This window comes from Theropithecus gelada, chromosome 6 (genome assembly GCF_003255815.1).
Source record: "Theropithecus gelada isolate Dixy chromosome 6, Tgel_1.0, whole genome shotgun sequence".
Classification (NCBI taxonomy): Eukaryota; Metazoa; Chordata; class Mammalia; order Primates; family Cercopithecidae; genus Theropithecus; species Theropithecus gelada.
In genome coordinates, this window is record NC_037673.1 from 166,848,191 (window position 1) to 166,861,443 (window position 13,253).

At 46.6% G+C, this 13,253-nt stretch overlaps 1 protein-coding gene across 7 annotated transcripts in view; it reads left to right on the forward strand.

The window, feature by feature from the left end:
- The window catches only part of KCNIP1 (potassium voltage-gated channel interacting protein 1), a 385,234-nt gene that overhangs the window by 310,231 nt on the left and 61,750 nt on the right, over positions 1–13,253 (forward strand). The window contains exon 2 of one of the 7 annotated variants that reach the window (XM_025388844.1): positions 10,955–11,116. The exons of the other annotated variants lie outside the window; for them this stretch is intronic. The gene's annotated coding sequence lies outside the window, so the exon portion shown is untranslated. The remainder of the gene's footprint in view (positions 1–10,954; positions 11,117–13,253) is intronic. 7 annotated transcript variants of the gene reach the window in all.

A 13,253-nucleotide genomic window follows, 5' to 3' on the forward strand; every position in this document is an offset into this window, starting at 1 on the left:
CCCAAATTCCCAAGACAGCCATGTTTTCCACAATGGGTCTGAACATATAACCATTCTCAGGCTCCTGTTGGGGGTTTGGGAGCCTAGAAACTGAGACAGCCTCACAGCTGACAGATCACAAGCAGCCATCTAAGCTGATGTTTCCAAAGTCATGGGGCCTCTGGTTTGTGAGCTTATTTCAGTGGTCCCCGGGCCCAGCATCAAAAGCATTGAGACAGGCACTGAGGGACTCCTTTCCTAGCCTCTCAGTCCTGACTGCTCGAGGACCAAGTGGTACTTCTTGCCTGCGTGACTTTAATGCTTGTCTAATATGAGCTAGTCTTCTCTGATCACTTTTTTTTTTTTAACCCAAAGTAGGTGGGCATTGTCCTAAGAGCCTTTGGAAAGCAGCCGCCTCTCACTAGGACTTCACAGTATCATTTTGCTTTGCTCTCTTCACGGTCATAATTACCTTCCATTCATGGTGGGTGGGTGTCAGGATCCCCACAAGAAACAGAGGGACACCCAAATTAGGATACTTCAGAGGGACTTATAACAAAGGCATGGGTGGGAGTAGGGGAGAATACAAGGGACAGTGCAGGAATCTTGGCCTCTATTATAAATACAATATATGTCTGCTATGGAAAATTTGAGAAATACAGCGACTAGAAAGAAGAAAAACCACATCGCCTGAATTCCTACCGCATGGAGAGAAGCATCATTAACACTTTTTGGCAGAGTCTCTCCTTCCTTTCTCCCTTTCTCCTTCTTTCTATAGAGAGATCTCTCCTGAGGACTTCCCAGAATCTTGCAGATCCAAAATCTTAAAAATTTGCGGAGGCAGTGAGGAGTTAACATGCACACCTCAGGAATACTCTGCTTTTTATCTGGAACCAGGCTTGGAACAAGACTCCTTGCTTTTTTGTCCTGTGTTTTCATCTTCTCTCAGAACCCTAACTGAGATAAGAGCTTTGACTATTATTAGGTGGGTGCAAAAGTAATTTCAGTTTTTGGCATTATTTTTAACAGAACTGCTTCTGTGTCCTCAGATCTCCACCGTTCATCTCCTGATAGGCCCCTGAATTTTTTCCTGGCCCCTTTGAGCTCCTTCCAGGAGTAGAATGATCATAAGAGCTGCCATTTATTGCTTATTCTGGCCTATTTTCTTAGGCACATTAGCCCATCTAACCGTTCCCATGGCCCACAGAGGTGGGAGGAGCATGAAGAAAGATGCAAGGAAATAAGCTCGTCTAAAGGTATCTCTGGCTCCCAAAGAACACAGGACATTACCAACTTGAAGTTAGCTTCTCAGGAAACTAAGACCCAGCTGCTTTTCAAGTCGTCAAAATATTAGTATGAATTATAGATATAGTTATAGCCTTCAGAACTTCTGGCACAGCCCAAAACTGTTGGCTGTAAAACCATGTTTCCTAAATTCAATCATGTTTCTCATTGATTTCCATTTTGAAATTGGAAGTCTTTGCCCTCAAGATATAATAAAAACCATACCAAAGAAAATGGAAAACTTTCCCCCCTTAATATTTAAAGGAGAATGATTTTTATAAAAAAACTTTCATTTGTCTACTTAAAGTAAATCACAGTGCGGTGCCAGTCTGGGTTTGGAGCATAACACTTTTTGTGATTTATGGTTTCTGCCAGGAGACACCCAGCTAATGATATTTGTTCCTATGTCCTTCCCTGACTAGCTGGGTGGCAGCTGAAGAGCTAGGGTGAGGGGAGACCAGGACTCCAGGCCTGTCCCATGTTCCTGTCTCACCCATTTGTGGATTTCAACCCTGGGCTTAGTGTCTGCCTCTAGCGACATGGGAAGAAAGGGAGGGGTCCCCTACTTCTTCTTGTCAAATGGCCCCCAGAGTCCCACCAAGGTGGAGCTCCAGGCTCCTGACCAGTGGAACTCCCCGACCTCCCGCTGTGCCCAGTCTATCCCTCCTTCTGTGCCCAGCAGAGCTCAGCAGACTTGTCCTTGGCCACTCTTGTGCCTTCACTGCTGTGTGTCCTGGACAGGAGCCAGCATGGGCTCGCTGTTCACAGAGAAAGCTCACGTGGCAAAAGAACCAGTGAGATTACCAAGTCGAGGTTTGGGATCTATCTCAGAGATGGAGCCAATGGAGCCTGCAGAGGATTTCCTTGGGGACTGGAAGGGTGAGGAAGGAGAACGCTCTCAGATGACACCTAGGTGGCTGATGTCATAGAATGGGCATTTTCTGGAAGATCAGTTCAGGGGCATTTGGTGAGACAGAAATCAAGGGTTTGTTTGGGACCTGATATGTTTGAGCACCCTGTCAGCCACCCAGGTGGAAAGGTTGAGGAGACGGCATGAGTCTGGAGCTCAAAGGAGAGGATAGGTGAGGCTTGAGTTCCACATTTGAGGGCATCCATGATGGGAAGCACATGTCGGGGGGCCCACACAGGGGTCTGTGTGTTCCACTGTGGTGCATGTGGGGACACGTGGGTACGTGTTTCTGCATGTACATTGACATGCGTGACTCAGAATGTCACATCCATCACAGTTTCCTGTCTGACCTTGGCCAAGGTAGGTCTGACGTTTCCTGGCCTGCAAAATGAGAGAGTGATGTTAGATGGCATCTGAGACCCTTGCCATCTCCACAGTTCTAGGAGTTGGGGAATCCCAAAGATGCTGCCATCCATGGTTTGTTTGGGTGAACAGGAGCAGAGGTCTTAAGATCACAAGCAGTGAGGTTAGATGCGAGTTCTGCACCTCCCCCGGGGCCTTCAGCAGCTGCATTCCTGACCCAGCAGAGGACTTGCCTGATCTCCAGGAGAGCAAAGGGGCTGAGGCCAAAAAGACACATGGGCTACTGCTCCCCCAGCCCCATATTATACCCTTCTCATCGCTGCAATTCAACATAAAAGCATATGGTTCACACCTACCCACTCGTTCATTCATTCAGCACATGCTCATTTTTGAACCCACAAATATATATTGGATATCGAGGCTGTGCTGAATGCCACAGATTGCAAGAGGAATCAGACCCCAACCTGCCCGGGAGGAACTCACACATCTTTCCAACATCAATTTCTACTTCTTTGTTCTCCTCTCAAACAACATAGACCTTTCCTTGCAAGGTTTGAGCACAACGCAGCAGTCACTGCTTGTCTCCAGGCCTGGCTGTAGACACAGTGGAGGCTCCTTCTTGCCATCTGCACTCCAGTCAGGGGAAGACACCAATCCGCTATCAAATGAGCATAGCCAGCATTTACTGAATGTAGACACACTGTAGGTAGCAGACTTCAGGCATCCAGTCCAGGTATTGCAGAAAGGTAGCTTCTATTTTTCTGTAACTGAACTTGACTTCTTTCTTGGGTCCTCATTCTGCTGGGCATGGATATTTTAGTTTTAGTTTATTTGCGGTAAGCTCAGCCAGTGCAAAGAGTTTGCAGTCTATGTAGGGTGTTCTTTCCCTTCTCTTCCCACTAGAGAATTTACAAGGTGTCCTGGCACTAGTGAGGAAAGAGCTACCTGGGGGAGGAATGACTCTCCGTCACTGAAGGCTGTGCTGGAACTACATTTCTTCTGCCTCCAGCCCTGAATACACCAGAGCATCCCATTTCCTCCATGATGAACCGCAAGGCCTTTCCAAGACTGCCCAGGTCTCTGCTTGTCCTTCTCCAGGAGATGCTAATCTCCCGAAGAGTCTCCTCTCCAATCTGAGAACTGGGGCCTTTCCTGCCTTCCTGCCACCAAACAGTCCTGGAGTAGAGGAGAGCCAGAAGCTTTGCCACCTCCCCAAGCTACACCCAGGAAGAGACACCAAGCCCACTTGTCCTGAATCTCAAAGCCTACTTAAAAGCTTAGGTTCTGTCATCACGAGATCATGGGCAAAAGCCCTCGCCTGGTCCTAGAGAGAGTGGAGTCAGAAACACTCTCAGCATTTGAGTCTTTTGTTCCTCCTCTGTCTATCCTCCTTTCCCTCCAGCCCAGAGAATCTTCCTCTACTCCCTGGAGAAAAACCTATCCCACACACCCTCACATATTCTTCAAGATCTATTGGTTAAGGCATCCAACTTATTGCTTGAGCATTTCAAGGACTGGGCTTTGGAAAGCCAAGAATGGGAGTTGCAAAGTCTTCCTTAAAACTCAAAAACTGGGCTCATGGCTGCTCTTCTCTTTTTCTTGGCATTTGCCTAAAAGCCACCCTGAGGACACCTGGGAGAGGCCATCTCACCACTTCTTGAACCAGGAATAGGGGATAGGGAAGAAGACACCGGGGAAAGAAGCACTATGTGGTATTTCAGATCATCCTGGCTCAGGTGTTGGTTCTGATCCTCTCAACGACTCCCGAGGGAATATGTCAGCTCCATTTGGCAGACTGAGACCTGAGTCTCAGAATAACTTGTCCATGGTCACACAGTTGCTAAATATCTGAGCCAGACTGAAATTCTGGGGTATTTGACTTTAAAGTCCCAGCCTTTAAATCATCCCACACTTGCTTATTCCAACTTGGACTTGCCGGAGTCCCATGGACGGAGGCTGCTCTCCCACTGTGCTGAAGCTGGTGCATGCTGGGTTTCAGCAGGAGAAAGGAGGGTGCCTGGGCTTCGTCTCCACCCAGCTGCCTCTCCCCCAGCAGCTACACCAGGCCAGCCAAGGGGGATTTTAGCCCAAATCCAGGGTTTCTCCTACAGAAGACAAGGAGTTTGGGTACTGCCAGAGTTAGAAGAACAGAAAGAGAATGTTCTGGATTTCTCATCAAAGGCACCTTGCCTGAGAAATATAACTAAATTCACCCTTAGGTCATCTTACAGTCTGTCCTGCCTCAGTGATCCCCACTCAGGGGACCCCACCTACATCCTGGTCCCCAAACCAGAGGCCTGGGAGTCAACCTTGACATTTCCTCCCCTCCACCCCTAATCAATCAAATCCTGTTTATCCTGCCCTCTGAGAGTCTGCACCTACATCTCTCTCTTCTCCTTCCCATCTACCATGGCCCAGCAGCTTTACCATCGTGTCTCACGGATCTCTGCACTGCTCCCAGCTGGCCTGTGCCTTCACTCCTGCCACCTCCTCCAGCCCTGTGTACACTCCCTTCCACCACCCTTTCTATACTCTCCTCCAATCCTATCTACACCCTCCTTCAACCCTGTCTGTACTCTCCTCCAATCCTGTCCACACACTCCAAACAAAGTCATATTTCTAAGACAAATTTGACCATGCCACTTTCTCCCTCAGGTCCCCACTACCTCCTGGATCCCATCCTCAGTGTTAGCCAGACACTGCCAAGGCCTTGTGATCTGCCCTGCCCATGTCTCCAGCTTCATCCTGTGACTTCCCCTACACTCTGTTCTGGCCATGCCGACAAATGGGCTCCTGTTCCTGCATCCCCATCCACTCTTGCACATCCTGCACTCTGTGCCTGAACAGCTCTGTTTCTCTTCTTTTCTTCCGGCACATGTCTGCTCTACCTGCAGGTCATCTTAGATATCCCTTCTCGTAGGAAGGTTTTCCTAACCTCCCAAAACAGGCTCAGTTACTCTCTTCAATTCTCACTGGCCCCCTCCCTAGCATTTCCCTCTCTGCATTATAATTCCGCCTTGTTAAAGTGCTCATCTCCCCACCGCACTATAAGATCTGGGAGGGTAGAGTCTGAGTCCCATTCATTTCTGTACCCTGAGTATTTAGTAAAGACAGGGTTTCACTGTGTTGACCAGGCTGGTCTCGAACTCCTGAGCTCAGGTAATCCACCCACCTCGGCCTTCCAAAGTGCTAGGATTACAGGCATGAGCCACCACACCCGGCTCTCTGCATTCTTTTATTCAAAACTATTTATTGAGATCTACTATTGGGTATATTTTGGGGGTGAACAAGGCAGACAAGGCGCCCTGTCCTCAAGAGGTTTTCAGTTTAGTGGGGAGCAAAGCAAAAAGACAAACAAACAGTTAAATATAACATCTAGTAGTGATAAACACTTCAAAGAAAACTAAAGCAGGGGCAAGAGAGCATGGGGGAATTGATATTTTAGACAAGGTGGTAAAGGGAGGTCTCTCTACAGAGGTAGCATTTGAGCAGCAGCCCGAGCACTCAGAAGATCCTGGGTAAAATTTAGTTGACTCCTGAACTAACTGAGTGTCTCACTCGGTGAAAGCCTCTAACCCATTTTTCTAGAAGTCTTTCCCTTCAGCTCATTTTGTTCCAAGTCACAGGCATCAGGCTTGGAAGACCTGAGTGGGAGAGTAATTAACCTAATACACAGCACGGGGAATGGAAGCCCAAACCCCCAGAAGCCTTTTCTGCAAAAGGGCCAGGGCCTGGGTAATAAAATGGTGCTTTCATTCTCATTAATGGGGCAATTGATTTAAAGAACAGACCCAGTGGCTTATTGATCAGTGTTAATCATTAGAAAATGCTGAATTAATGAATCTAACTGCCATGAGGCCCCTGTGGGATTTGGGGAAGGCCAGTTAGGTCCAATAACCTTGTCCCCTTCCAGTCCAGCAGACAGATTTATTTACAGAAATCTAGATTTTTTTCTGGGAAAAAAGTCAAAGAGTCACTGGGAGTTAAACCATTTTTTCGGCTGACCTGAGAGATCATCCCAAGCCTTTGTAATATGCCTGTTTCTCCTGCCATGCTCTGTTCCTATCTAGCTTTTCAGAACAAACTTTTCATTTTAGAATAGTTTTAAATTATAGTTACAGAAAAACTTCAAAGATAGTAAAAGAGTTCCCAAATCCTGCACACCCGGCAACCCCCGTTGGTAACAGCTTAGGTTAACCAGTGTCACCACTAATGGACCAATGTTGCAATGTTATTATTTGCTCAAGTCTATACTTAACTCAGACTTCCTGAGTTTTTACTTGAAGTCCTTTTTCTAGTTCAGGATCCCACATTCCATTTAGTAGGCGTGTCTCCTTAGACTCCTCTTGGCTGTGACCGTTTCTTAGGCGACCCTGTTTTGGTGACCTTGACAATGTTAAGGAGATATTGGGCAGATGTCTGTAGAATGTCCCTCAACTGGGTCTTATCTGAAGCTTTTCTGATGATTGCACTGGGGTTTGGGAAGGAAGAGCACAGAGGTAAAGTGTCATTCACATCACATCATTTGAAGAGTGCATGCTATCAACACAACCTACCACTGCTGATGGTGACCTCGATCACCTGGCTAAGGTCGTGTTTGTCAGGTTTCTCTGCTGTGAAATCATTTTTCTCCCTTCCTCTCTTGGCTCTTTGGAAGGAAGTCACTGTGTGCAACTCACACTGAAGGAGTGAAAGTTATAGACCCTCTTTGAGAGTGAACCATCTTCATGAATTATTGGGAATTATTCTGCATAAGAGATTTGTTTATATTAATATGAGCTCAAGGATATTTATGTTGACACTTTGGGTTATAATGCAATCGTATTTTACTTCTTTTGTTGCTCAAATTATTCCACCTTTGGCTACTGGGAGATCTTGCAGTTGGCTCCTATGTCCCTATCATTGAGGGGTTTGGGTTTTGTGTGTGTTTGCATGTGTGTGTGTGTGTGTGTGTGTGTGCACTTCTTCACTGTTGGCAGCAAAAGATGCTTAGGCTCACTTTGAGCATCTCCTGCCCTGGCCCTGGAGCCACTCCAAGGAACCTCCAAGAATGCCTGATTCCTTTTATTACTGGTTCCTACTATAATTTTCATAATGGGCTGTGATTTTGTTTTGTTTTGTTTTCTTTATAATTATAAGGGTAAGTCAGCTCATTGCATAAAATATAGCAAAGATATGAAAGACTGAAAATAAGTATCTCAAATAACCCAAACGGCAAAGAAATCCAGCATTAACATTTTGGGGTACTTTCATCTGGACTTTTTGCTAGTTGCTGGCTCTTAAGAAATCTGTGCTTTCACTTTTTTTTTTTTTTTTTTTTTTTTGAGACGGAGTCTCGCTCTGCCACCCAGGCTGGAGTGCAGTGGCGCGATCTCAGCTCACTGCAAGCTCCGCCTCCTGGGTTCACGCCATTCTCCTGCCTCAGCCTCCGAGTAGCTGGGACTACAGGCGCCCGCCACCTCGCCCGGCTAGTTTTTTGTATTTTTTAGTAGAGACGGGGTTTCACCGTGTTAGCCAGGATGGTCTCGATCTCCTGACCTCGTGATCCGCCCGTCTCGGCCTCCCAAAGTGCTGGGATTACAGGCTTGAGCCACCGCGCCCGGCCCCCTGCTTTCACTCTTGATCTCTGCCAGACCAAGGGACCTGATTCGCCTCTCTGGCCCAGCATCTGTGGTTGCAGCAGCGATTCCATTTGGCCATCCTCAGGTGGTCTGCTCACTGAGCCCCTGCCCACTTCTCCCTCCAGGAGACTGCAGGCCCAAGAGGCCAGAAGCCAGGGTGTGTCCTTCAGCAGACTCTGAGGAAGTGAATACATCATTGTTCTATGACTTCCAACATGATAGTTGGCCTCATTTTCCTCTTCTCTACGAAGTAAATGAGACAATATATACAAAGTGCTCAAAGAAAGGCCTGGTAAGAAACAGGTATGTTAAAAAGTGAAAACCGTCAGCCGGGCGCGGTGGCTCACGCCTGTAATCCCAGCACTTCGGGAGGCCAAGGCAGGTGGATCATGAGTTCAGGAGTTCAAGACCTGGCTGACCAACACGGAGAAACCTCGTCTCTATTAAAAACACAAAATAAGCTGGGTGTGGTGACAGGTGCCTGTAATCCCTGCTACTCAGGAGGCTGAGGCAGGAGAATCGCTTGAACCCAGGAGGCAGAGGTTGTGGTGAGCCGAGATCGTGCCATTGCTCTCTGGCCTGGGCAACAAGAGTGAAACTGTCTCAAAAAAAAAAGTAAAAACTGTCATTATTATAACCGTAATTACTATTAGCAATCCAAAGATACACATATCTAATGATAGAAGTTCAGGCATAGTGTGGTAGACAGGTCCCTGGGAAGGATGAATTTCCGCAAGCAAACTGCCTTCTCCATGGAGACCTAATGAAATTCATCTAGTCCTTCTTGAGAATTTGACTGAGTTGGGAACTGTGTCTCTACCAGACCAGCAAATGGAAGAGAAGCTTCCTGGGGCTCTAGCTGACAAGAGTATGTGCCGAGGGGCAGCACTGCACTGTGTTTGAGAACATGGGCTCTAGAGCCAGGCTGCTCAGGTTCAAAGCCCAGCTTCGTCATTTACATGCTGGCAGCAGTCTGAGTTATTTTAACCTCACTAGGCACAATGTAAGGACAACAATATTGAATATCCCATAAAGTTGCTGGGAATGCCAAATAAGTTCACAAATGGAAGAACTTGACACAGTACCTAGCCCAGATAAGCAGCCAATTAATATTACTCGAGTTACTGTTTTTATTACTTCGTCATTCAGGACTCTTTAGGTTACAAGTACCAGGAAACCCAACCCAGAATCACTTAAACAAAAGGGAATTTATTGGCTCATGTAACTGAACTTCAACATTTCACAGAATCTCATTGGCTCCGATGGGCTCACATGTCCATCCCCAAACCAATCACAGTGATTGCGGGATTATCCAAGGATCACACTGGCCACTAATTCACAGGTTTTATCCCTACGGGAAATCACAGGTAGTAGATGTGAGGCTGCAGAAATGCAATATGCACTTTTCCTTGAAACTGCGTCCCTTTTCCCTGAGGATGAAGCTTGAAAGGAGAACTCTCTAAGAGGTTAAGTATTGAGCTGATGCGCAAGTCACAGGCAGAAAGAGTAGCTGTGCAGCCAGGCTCCTGGCCAGGGAGGGCAGGTAAGGAGGGGAGGCAAAGTTTGGTAAACAGGAAGCTAATCTATGGGCAAGAATCATTTTCTTCAGCATCCCGACCTTTCCTAAAAGGTTCTCCACTGGTCCCTGCTAGGACAAAGGAATTACCACCAGACTAGAGTCAGGAGTCCTGGGCTGGTTCTGCTGTATGACACGAGACAGGTGGCTTGCCTGGTCTGGGCCACAGCCTCCTCCCCTGTCGATGAGCAGGTTGGTTGTTCCAGCACCATGTCAGCCCTAGAAATCTCTGAATTATTGACCAGATCAGTAACTGCTCTCTTGCATTTACTTTTCCTTCAAATAAAGAGATTGGCATACAGGGGAGGAACCCAGTGCAGCTGTCATGGTTGGCTCAGGTTCCAGAACTCAGAAACCAGACAAGAGTTGGGAACCCATGATGTGGGAGGAGAGGTGTGCCACTCCTTACTAGTGCCTAATCTGTTTGAGACACTAATGTTTCAGTATTATCCACAGATTCTGATGCCAGGAAGCCCAGATGACTGGGGTCAGTCATTAGCATGCTTTCTGGAGGTGGTTCCCAGGCGCAGGCTATCTGCAGTCTGGCTGGATGGGCCCTGCACCATGCTTGCTTCTGGGAAACTGGTTTTGGGGTTGCCATAATCTCTGAAAGAATCACTAGGCCACCCTCTGGGTGGGTCCTTCTGTAGGAATTATGGATAAAATTGTTCCACTAGTCTTACCTTCTTGGGGAACCCTTCCTGGATTCCCAGGCTGGGCTGGTTGTCCCTGCATCCTAGCCCCACAGCCCTCCTGCTTCTCTTTCTCATCACAGTCTTGTCATCTCTACCAATTGTTGGCCCGCTTCACTGAACGTGTGAATAAAGGGACTGGGGTCTCTCTAGCCCCTAGCATAGATCTGACACATAGTGGGCGATCTCGAATGAATGAATGAATGAATGAATGAACGAATGAATACATTTAGATAATTCAGATTACTCTTTCTAGCTCAGCAGTGTAAAGCAGGAAAACATGCCATGAATATGATTTAGGGCAAGGTTTCAAACCTCTCTGGACCTCAGTTTCACCTCTTGTAAAATAGATAGAACAATTTGTCCTTACTTCATGAGACTCTTTTGAAGATTAAATGAGATAATGCATACACTACTACTCACTATCCTTACTTGAATATTCCTAGGTCCTTGGTGCTACATTAGGTTACAAAGAATGCATTTAAAGTAATAGAGTGATATTTAATAAATATTCATTTTCTTTCCCCAGAACTACCTTAAATTAATTTGTTGAAAGGATGGATGGATGGTGGATGGATTGAAGTATCGGGCTTCCAGCAGCAGGGGATGGAGTGAGTGTGTGGATACCGCTGGCTCAGCAGAAGCTTATACCATTTTAGAGTAACTATCTTGGACTTCGGAGAGTTCCTGGGTATGAAGGTTTGGCTTTAATTAAAGTCTCAGCACAGTGTTAAATGCCATTTTATTTTAGGTCATAATTAACACTAATGAGATGAGTGGATCACAAACAGCGCACATTTTGAGAAAGTGAAAAACAACATCCGAGCTTGGTGCTTTTCATTTTCACTTTTCCCCCTCCCATGCTCTGTTCAATTAAAAGTTTTGAGAAAATATTACAACCATACTCCTTGTCTTTGTGGTAATGAAGCATATTAATTTCAATGTGATGAATACAATATTCCACTGACTTTTTTATTCCCTTATCTACAAAAGTTTAAAATAATGGACCAATTAAATCAGGAGAGAAGAATGCAGGGTTTGCCTGGGGCTCCAATTCAGCAACCAGAGAACTGAAAGAACAAAATTTTTTGACAGAGTCTGGGCCAGACTTCATCCCTTACCTATAGCCGACAAACACTAAGTCAAATTGGGCAGATGTGGACCAGCACAGAACACATACTATATTGAGGATCAAAAGGCCAGGTTCTTATATTTTCTCAGTGAATATTTGTTGGATGAATGCATGGATGGATGGATGGATGGATGGGCAGATGGACGAAGGGAGAGATGGATGAATGAATTGTTGCACGAAATTGAACGATGAAGTAGATGACCTCCCATGGTCTGATTCTTCCTAAGGTAGCAAATTAAGCCTAGGATGGGCTGACCTAACCCTTCCAAGGACTTAGAAGTTAGGGCAAGAACTTACAGGTAAGGGTTCAGTTCTCTGACCTCACTCCCCTAGAGGCATAAACTGTAAATTATAGAATTGGCCTGAGCTCAGTTTCCCTGGGGGCTCTGCTCTAAAGCAGAGCCCCTTCTCCCTGCACCAGTTTGGTTAACCCAGGTAAGGCTGAGACTCCCCCAGCAGGAGCTTCTGCTTTGGGAAAGAACATCCTGGGCCAGGCATGGTGGCTCATGCCTGTAATCCCAGCACTTTGGGAGGCCAAAGTGGTGGATCGCCTGAGCTCAGGAGTTCGAGACCACCCTGGGCAACATGGTGAAACCCCTTCTCTACTAAAATACAAAAATGCAGCACACCTGTAATCCCAGCTACTGGGGAAGCTGAGGCAGGAGAATCTCTTGAGCCTGGGAGGTGGAGGTTGCAGTGAGCTGAGATCACGCCATTGCACTCCAGCCCGGGCGACAGAGTGAGACTCTGTCTCAAAAAATTAAAAAAATTCAAAAAAGAAGAGGACATCTGGAGCAGGCCTGTGAACCTGACACATGGTCCAGGTATCTCCCTGAGGACCTCTGGAAGTCTCCCCACCTCCCTGTGGTCCTTTGGGCATTAACACCGCCTTGACACTGTCTTCTGAGGCAGTCTGGAAGTTCATACCCCACAATCTCTGTGTACCTTGTCCCCCATTCTGTTCTCTGTATTGCAGATGGTTTAAAACACACACACATACACACTCAAAATGTTGTTCCTTTGCTTAAAACCCACTGTGGCCAGGCTAGACAAATCCTTAACACAGTCTACAATATTCTGCATGGCCTGGCCCCTGGGTGTCTCCCAACCTGATCTGTCGCACACCACCTCCACCCTCGCCTGTTCCCCAGTCCTAGTACTGACCTTTACTTCATTCCTACACACCTCTTCAGCACTTAGGCCCCCACAGCCCTCAGAACCTTTACCCTTGCTGTCTCTTTTGCTTTAAATGTTCTTGCCCTACCTCCCACCTAGTTAATGGCTATTCCTCCTTCAGCTCTTAGCTAAAGCATCACTTCCTCAAGGAGGGCAGCCCTGATGAAACTCGCTATACAAACTCCAGCCTGGGTTGGGCCTTATCTTTATGCTGTCATGGCCCTGAGTATTTTTTCTTTATGGCACTAATCATGGCCTATATGATACACTTGTGCTATTATTTGAGTTATGTCTGTCTCCCCCATTACGCCATTAGCATAAGAACCATTTATTTTTAATCATTGTGTCCCTAGTGCTTAGCACAGAGCCTGGCTCATAATAGATGCTTAATAAATATTTGCTGAATAAATGAATGAGTGAATGAACAAATGCCTCATTCAAGAGCTTTGGCTCTTCCTGCACTGCTACACTACTTCTATTTTTCATCTCTTAATTCTCAAAGCACTTTCTTTGTGCTGGG